Source organism: Hyperolius riggenbachi, chromosome 2 (genome assembly GCF_040937935.1).
Source record: "Hyperolius riggenbachi isolate aHypRig1 chromosome 2, aHypRig1.pri, whole genome shotgun sequence".
Classification (NCBI taxonomy): domain Eukaryota; kingdom Metazoa; phylum Chordata; class Amphibia; order Anura; family Hyperoliidae; genus Hyperolius; species Hyperolius riggenbachi.
In genome coordinates, this window is record NC_090647.1 from 110,448,733 (window position 1) to 110,458,324 (window position 9,592).

A 9,592-nucleotide genomic window follows, 5' to 3' on the forward strand; every position below is an offset into this window, starting at 1 on the left:
GCGATTTCCCCGAGCACTTTTATGAATAATTACATTGTATTTATTCATTTCCACGTCAAAGAGTTCACTTCCTGACTGACATCAGGAAGTGTAAATAATCATCCAGTGGCGTTCCTACTGTAGGGTGCAGGGGGGCGTGGCGCACCGGGAGACAGACAGTTAGGGGGGTGTCGCCACGACCCCCCTCAGCAGCAGAGCAGGAAGGGGAAGCAGCGCTAGAAGGAGGGGCAGCGGTGGGGAGGGGGGAAATATCCCCCCCCCCCCTCCCTCAGCTGGGACCCCTCCTTCTGCCTCTCTCCCCCTTGAAGGCGGAGATCTGTGACGACATGACGCTGCCAGCGATTGGAAGCGGAAGTGGTGAGTAATTCTGCGCATGCCGTCGAGCCCGCACTTGCCACCGCTAATCTATGGAGGTGGAGAGTGGCAGAAGGAGGGGTCCCAGGTGAGGGAGGGGGGATATTCCCCCCCCCCCCCACCGCTGCCCCCACTGCCCCTCCTTCTAGCGCTGCTTCCCCCCTCCTGGGGCATCTATACTGGGGGCAACTGTACTAGCTATACTGGGGGCAACTAAACTAGCTATACTGGGGGCAACTAAACTAGCTATACTGGGGGCAGCTATACTAGCTATACTGGGGGCAGCTATACTGGGGGCAGCTATACTAGCTATACTGGGGGCAGCTATACTAGCTATAATGGGGGCAGCTATAGTGGGGGCAAATATACTAGCTTTACTGGGGGCAACTAAACTAGCTATACTGGGGCAACTAAACTAGCTATACTGGGGGCAACTATACTAACTTCATTGGGGGCAACTAGTTTCACTCGGGGGCGCAACTATACTAGCTCCACTGGGGGTAGCTATACTGGGGAAAACTGTATTAGCTATACTGGGGGCAACTATACTAGCTATACTGGGGCAACTATACTAGCTAATACTTTAAATTACAGTTAGCTCCGCCCTCATCCGATCATGACCACGCCCATTTTTTGTCACGAAGCACGCCGCAGGTTGTGGCCACGCCCATTTTTTTTTAGGGGGGGGGTGTCTTTTAATACCCAGCACCGGGTGCCAAATGCCCTACGTACACCACTGTAATCATCACTCCACAAAAGCACTTAGAAAAGTGATAAGAGCAGGAAATGCGCGTTTAAAATCACTAACCAAATCGCTCAGTGCTTGCGATAGCGCTGGCGATTTGTAATGGGGACAAGGCCTACAAAAGCTTTTCTAAACGCTTTGTGTTTTTGAGGCAAGGAGCACATTAGGCAGAAATGCTAGCAATGTGGAAAAACCCACATAATGCAAGTCAATGGGCCGCATGAAAAAACGCATAGACTTATGTTGTGCAATGTGCGTTTTTAAAAAAGCTGGTTTTGTTGCATATTTTTTAAAAATGCATCAAAAGCACACATAATGAAAGTCAATGGTGACGCAGAGGTGTTGCGTTTTAGTGCATTCTGTATGTGTTTTGCATACGTTTTAATATGCAGTAAAAAAAAAAAAAGTTTGATGATGTACCGTATTTCCGCTTCCTGTTGACTTACTAGTGATTTGCATAAAACACATAAAAAAACGCATACAAAAAGCATATGCGATTTGTATATGCCAACCGCAAACGCATTAAAACCCACACAAAACGTAAGAAAAACACGTGTGGGGAAAAAGGCAAACACACTAAAAACACACAAACGCTTCTGCAGCAAAATGCTATGTTTCCCGCACTACCTATAGAGATGGCCTGAACGGTTCGCCGGCGAACCGTTCCCGGTGAAACTTCCGTGGTTCGCGATCACGGCGAACCGGGAACTTTTCCGGAACTTCGGTTCGCCCCCATAGTGCATCATGAGGGTCACCTTTGACCCTCTACATCACAGTCAGCAGGCACATTGTAGCCAATTAGGCTACACTCTCTCCTAGAGCCACTCCCCCCTTATAAAGGGCAGGCAGCGTCAGGCAGTGGACTCACTCGTGTGCCTGCAGTAATTAGTGAAGGGATAGCTGCTGCAGACTCTCATAGGGAAAGTTTAGTTAGGCTCTTGTAGGCTTGTTAGCTTGCTCCTGGCTGATTGTTATTGCTAAAAAAGCACCCCTCAACAGCTCTTTTGAGAGCTAATCTTGTTCTTGTGATCTATTTTTTTGTGTGTGGCCCACTTGCATTATGTACAGCCCTGTCAGTCAGTGTCACTGTGCCTGTCTGTGTGTGACAGGTGCACATGTAATACCCATCACTGCATATACCTACTACCTGTTGTATTCAATTCAGTGCACCCACCTACCTACGTGAGCGCACGCAGTGTCACTGTGCCTATCCGGTACCTGTCTGTGTGTGACAGGTGCACATGTAATACCCATACCTGCATATACCTACTACCTGTTGTTCACTTCAGTACACCCACCTACCTACGTGAGCGCACGCAGTGTCACTTTGCTTATCCGGTACCTGTGTGTGTGTGACAGGTGCACATGTAATACCCATCCCTGCATATACCTACTACCTGTCGTTCACTTCAGTGCACCCACCTACCTACGTGAGCGCACGCAGTGATATACCACTCCATGCATACCTGTTAACAGCACCTGTGTGACTGACTGCACATTCTATTAGTCAAGTCAGTGCATACCTTTCACTTCATCTCCCCCAATATTGACAAAACAAAAGGCAGAGGCAGGCCACCTGGCAGGTCTGTTCGAGGTTGTGCTGTTGTGATTTCTTGTGGCCCGTGACCAAAGTACAGTGTTCAGAAAAAGGAATGTGCCATCAAACCCCAATATTTTCAGGTCGTAGTTAACTATTTAACACAGAACACCTCCTCTTTCTCAGCTTCCACACGGAAGCGTGACATATCTTCCTCCTCCCGCTCTGATTCTGGCACCCCACTTAACACTCAGTCGGCCGCCACCACCAAAGTGCCATCACCCCAGGGCTCAGCGGTGTGGAAATTGTTTTGTGTGTCTGCCTCAGATGAGTGCAATGCCATCTGTACTCTCTGCCACTGAAAATTGAGCCATGGAAAGACCAAGACACCCGTAGGGACAACTACCTTACAAAGGCACAAGATTACAAAGCACAAACTGCAATGGGATGACCACCTGAGGGAAAGCAGCACACAAAAGCAAAGCCACACACTACAGTGGAAGATATGCAATTATTTCTCAAAAAAGGCGATACCCAAACTGTACCGTGATGTTGAAAGGCAAGTGGTGTCATCTCTGGCACACAGCGTTGGGTCAAGGGACCATCTGACCACGTGGTCTGCAAAGCACGGGCAGGCCTGCCCGAAGACTAAGTCAGTCCCCACATACAGCATCTCTGCCTGCACGCCGTGTGACTGCCTGAACCCAAGACTAAGTCGCTCCCCACACAGCATCTCTGCCTGCAGGCCGCTTGACTGACTTCTCCGCCACCACCAACAGGGTCCAGGACTCCAGGCGGATTCCTGAATTTTTAAGGCCGCTACTAGCAGCGGCCGCTATAATAATTTTTCTGGTGCATCTACATGCCTGCCTAGTTTTTCTGGCTGCACTGCGGCTGCAACAACAAAACAAAAGGCATTTACATGTGTCAATTCCCCTTCGCGATCATTACCTTGCCGCGGTGAAGGGGCTTGCGTATCACAATGAAGCAATGACCGCCGGCTATATGAGTGTCTCGGGGGGGGGGGCACACCCAAGATAATAAGGTTGTTGCTTCAGTGTGGACAGACCAAATTTGATCAGCTGGACAGTCACTGTTCTTCACCCCTTCTCTGGAATGCCCTCCCACAACACATCCGTCACTCGCCAACCTTTGTTACCTTTAAACGCTCTCTAAAAACACATTTGTTCCAACAAGCATATGCTCTACCTTAGGCCACTTCCCTTTGTCCTAAGACCAAATTGCACTCCTACTAGGTATCCTAAAACACACTGCCTCTATATATTTGTTGCATACTACCCCTCCTCTTGTTTCCCACCCCCATTCCCTTTAGATTGCAAGCTCACAAGGGCAGGGCTCTCTCCCCCTTTTGTGTCTTAGAAATCATTATACATTTTATTCATCATGTTACTTTTATCACTGTCATTACCAATTCTATATTTTGTATTTTGTATCAAGCTTTGTATGTTGTCACTAATTATGTATCTTGTATATTGGTGTACACCATTGTCTGTATTATTATGTACCCCATGTTTGTTTCTTACTTTGTACAGCGCCACGGAATATGTTGGTGCTTTATAAATTCATAATAATAATCATAATTCAGCTATCTCAGCCCAGCGACCATATGGGCTTGAAAACCGCCACGGCCTGCACCCTCGCCATGGTGCGCACCAGTCCAGCACGGCCGTCACTACACAAACAGCTGTTTGCGGTGCGTTACACAGTGAGTTTGGTGTGTCAGTGTGAAGCAGTACTTTACACTCCCTGATTGATGTATACACATGCAAGATGTTTTAAAGCACTTTAGGCCTGCAATTTAGCATTCAATGTGATTTTGGCCCTTAAAACGCTGCTTTGCGTCAAATCCAGATTTTTACTCGGGACTTTTGGCGTCTATCCCACTCCGCCATGCCCCCTCCAGGTGTTAGACTCCTTGAAACATCTTTTCCATCATTTTTGTGGCAAGCATAAATTTTTCTAGTTTTCCAAGTTTGCCTCCCCATTGAAGTCTATTGCGGTTTGCGAAAGTTCGCTCGAACCGAACTTTCGCGGGAGGTTCACGAACCGAAAATCGGAGGTTCAGGCCATCTCTAACTGCCTGGTGCAGTGATGGCGAACCTATGGCACGCGTTCCCGAGGCGGCACGCGGAGCCGTCTCTGTGGGCACGCGTGTTGTGTCCGCCACCATTACTAATCTTAATTAATAACCCCCGCCGCTGAGAACTCTGAGTCTGCATGTCATGTATCTAGAGGGGGCAGAACAGGACTAGCATCCGTGCACGGAGATGCTTTTGAATGTTCCGCCCTCACCCCCTCCCCGCTCTGCTCGCAGGGGCGCCTGGTCAAATGTCAGCGCATCCTGTCAGTGCGGGATTTTCGGCTGGCTGCAGGAAGATCATCGGGGAGCTGCTGGCCGCTGCCGAGAGAGGAGACTTCTGCCAGGTGAATAAATACTTTTTTTTACAGGTTACAATATTTTCTTTTGAAACGCTGGCCACATTACGATTTTTTTTTTGTGAAAAATTGCTGCATGACTATTATTTTCTGTTGAAACGCTGGCCTCGTTACGATTTTTTCCTAGTGAAACTTTGCTGCATGACGATTATTTTCTGGTGAAAGATTGCCACATTATAAATATTTTCTGGTGAACGATTGCCGCATTACGATTATTTTCTATTGAAACATTGCTGCGTTATGATTATTTTCTAGTGAAACATTGCTGCTTTATGATTATTTTATGGTGAAACATTGCCTCATTCTGATTATTTTCATGAAGGGAGGGCACAGGGGGGGGGGGGGGGGGGCACAGGTTCTCTCGTTTGGAGTGACAAAATGGCTAAAGGCGCACACATGGGGCCGGGCAGCCAGTATTCAATATAAATTGCCATGTTGGCACCATGTTGGCACTCTGTGATAAATGAGTCGATTTCGGGTCGCAGTTTGGGCACTCGGCCTCTGAAAGGTTCGCCATCACTGGCTTAGTGTGTTCCCAGCCTGAAAGCTCTTGCTAATGTTATCCTATGTGTGTGTTCACACTGGAGTGATGTGATTCTGTAAAAATTAGCAAGACGTTTAAAATCTCTAGCATTTAAAGGAATCATCAAGCAGATACCACACACCCCCCCCCCCCCCCTGATTTACTTATCCAGGGCTTCCTCCAGCTTTTTTAAACGCTGGCGATTTTCAAAATCCCCCCTAAAGCGCTTGAGCAATGATTCCCTATGAGAGTGTTCACATCTGAGCGGTTCCATTCCGATCCGCTCAACAAAGCGCTGCCTGTACCATTTTCTGGGCGATTTGCCTCAATGGAAGGTATAGGGAAATCTTTTATAGCGATTTCCCGAGCACTTTTAAGAATTGTATTTATTCTTTTCTGGGTCAAAGAGTTCACTTCCTGACTGAGGCCTGGAACCCACTACAAAACGATATCGCTAATCGCAATCGCTAGCGTTTTGTATGAGTAGTTTGTAAGAGATTTCATGAGCATTTTAGGGACCGATTTTAGAAAGTGTATTCAATTTGCCAGCGGTTGTGTTGCGATTAGTTATTAGCGTTTTAAAGTCTGATTGGTCCTTTCATTTAATTTTAATTTTGTTACAGTGTACATTAACTTTAAAACGCTAGCAAAATCGCTCCGTGCAAGTTTTGATGAGCGATTACGCCAGTGATTATATACTTTGCATTGAAGCGCTAACGCTAACAAAATGCAGCATGTCCTGCGTTTGCAATTTTACTAATCGCAGTCGCTTCTGTGGAATTTGCACCATCCATTTACATTGTCAGAGTGTTTAGGGGGAAATCGCTAGCGATTTCTCACGCTCCCTAAACGCTCAAAAAAATCACTGTAGTGGGTTCCAGCCCTGAGGTCAGGAAGTGAAAAAACAAATCACTCACTTAGAAAAGCGCTGTACAAAAAAAGCTAACGCGCAGGTAAGCACCGGGAGGCGCTAAAAAAAAAATCACTCACAAAATCGCAAAACGCTGGCGTCAGCGATTGCAATTTATAATGTGAACAAAGCCTAAGTGCTTTAGAAAATAGCATTGCTCTCTGACTAAATTAGTCAAAGAGCTCACAGAAGCTCTTTTGCATAGATAACAACTAAAGTTTCTTAACTCATCCTGTACTGGAAACAATATGTGACTCGTATCTGTGCTACTAATGCTCTATAAGGCTAGGGCCACACTAGCTCCGGGTGCGGGACGCATCCGCGGTCCGGGCTCCGATTTTAAAAAACCGGAACGCAAACGGATCCGTGCTGCCTTTTTTGCAGCACACGTTCTGGATCCGTTTGCGTGTTTTTTGTTTTTTTTGCTAGAGGGGGTAGCAGCCAGGACGGGGGGCTGCGGGGAAAGCGGCATTTCAGAGGGTGGCATTGCAGAAAGTGACTCGAGCGGTGTGGGCGGAAGTGCCCGGCTCGCCGAACTTCAGGTATAATTTATTACATTATGTGCGAGCTGGAGGGGGAGCGGGGACGGGGGGCACCCAGGTGAGCAAGGGGGGGGGGGGGGGGGTGTGACCCCCCTGGCCGCCGCTTTCCCCGCAGCCCCCCGTCCTGGCTGCTACCCCCTCCAGCATGGCGGCCCCATCCTTCACCAAGGGACACTGGAAACTTATCCGTTTCCAGTGTCCCAAAATGTCAGTGAAGAGGGAGGCCCGTTTCTCCATTGATTTTCACTACCCGTACGTGTATACGGGTCCGTGAAAAATGCTGCAAGTCCAGACTCTGCGTTCCGGGTTTAAAAACGTATTCCGCGGATCGCACGCGGATACGTTTTTAACTTGAGTGTGTACTGTTCCTATTTTTAACATTGGTATCCGTGGCTCAGTTTTTTGTCCGGGACAAAAAACGTAGCTACGGATACGTTTTTAAAGCAAGTGTGAACTAGCCCTAACTGTACTACACATACAATTCATTATATTTTATTTTCACTTCAGATTCCCTTTAAAGCATTTGTTCGGCCACAAGTTTTATTGATCCCATTGCCCCCTTGTGGACTACCAATCAAGGATCATTATTATTTATATAACACCAACACCTTCTGCAGCGCTGTACAGAGTACCGTATGCTGTCTTGTCACTTAACCGTTCCTCAGAGGGGCTTACAATCTAGATTCTAGTCCCTACCATAGTCATATGTCTACCTATATATCATAGTCTAGGGCTAATTTATGTATACTGTAGTGTATGTCTAGAGTCACTTTTAGGGGAAAGCCAAGTAATCTACAGTTATCTGTATGCTTTTGGAATGTGGGAGGAAACTGGCGTGCCCAGAGGAAACTCACGCAGACATGGGGGGAACATACAAACTCCATGCAGATAGTACCCTGGCTGGGTCTCAAACCGGGGACGGGACCCAGTGCTGCAAGGCAAGAGTGCTATGCCACTGGGTTGCCCAATAATCTGCAAAAGCCAAAGCTCGGGTACAAAATGAGATACTTACCTAAAGAGAGAAAAGCTTCAGGATCCTATTGAAGCTTCCCTCAGTGCTCTGATGTCCCCCGTCGCTGAGCGTGGGTGGCCCCCCGGGAGATTAGTGACAAGGCATTGTTGCTAATCATATCAGGGCCTCGCCACCTTCTCTTCTTTCATTGTGGCAGTGCAGTAGGCGCGCAAGCACGCCCGCACATGCCCAGTAAGCCGGTGCCACTGCACATGCCCAGCCGTGCTTGCGTGGCTACTGCATGGCCGCACTCATAACAGAAGAGGAGTGTAGAGGGGGGGGGGGGGGGTTATGCTCAAGGATGGGGGACATTGGACCATAGAGGGAAGCCTCAACAGGAACCTGAGATCTCCCTCTCTTCAGATTAATATTTTATTTTGAACCCGAGCTTCGGCTTGGAATCGCTTTAAGGTAAAAAGAACTCGCAGGCTGAAGTGGTTAAGAGGAACTTTAACCATGGATTGATCTTTATCCCAATCAGTAGCCGATATCCCCTTTACCAGGAGAACTTTTTACTTTTTCTCTAATAGATCATCGGGGGTCTGTTTGGCTGATATTGGGGTGCAACCCCTCCCAAAGTGTGATGCCATGACCTTGGTCCTGACAGTTTGCTGTCTGTGATTGTGAATCTCATTGCATTGTGAGAAACAATGCTTTTTCCAACTGCCAAGCAAGCAGTATCTCACTCTGCATAGCACTCTCAGCAAAGAAACATTCTGCAGCTATCACCTGGCAAGACTAAAGATGCCGGCACCTGTGATAAATTTCAGAATGTAAATCAGGGAGAGGAAATAATTTACAATGGGCAAACGCTGACTCATCTATATAAATGATTTTTTTTTTTTTTAAATAAGAAATTGTATTAACTAGGTTATTTTCTCTACAGTTCCTCTTTAGTTGTTCTGTATCATGGTGCTGGGGCACTGTGTCTGTAAAAATTTGCACTGAAGCCCACCAAGTCATGTGTCAGTGTAGTTACAACACAGCAGTGATGCACTGGGAGACATCTCGAGCTCACTCCAACCTGAATTATCGCAAATTCTTTCTGTTTTAGGAAAGCAAATTTTTGTTTTCTTAACATCTTAGTAAGGGGGCTTTTAGGACCATTGTAGTCCCTTACACACTCCAATGAGTTCTGGGTCACCATGAGCTTGCTGGTTAGTCTGTACCTCTCGGTTTACAAGCCCTACTCCATAGAGCCAAATTAATCCATGCCATGCACTGATGAGGATCAAACAATCCGAAACAGTCTGTATGCATGTTGGATTATTATGGCTCTGTACAATTTAACAAGCTGACACATCATTGCAATCCAGCGGTTCTGGAGGTGTGTTAAGCTTCTAAGGGTACAATGGTTAATTTGCATATAATCAGCAGTGATGCACTGGGAGACATCTCGAGCTCACTCCAACCTGTTTTAGGAAAGCAAATTTTTGTTTTCTTAACATCTTAGTAAGGGGGCTTTTAGGACCATTGTAGTCCCTTACACACTCCAATGAGTTCTGGGTCACC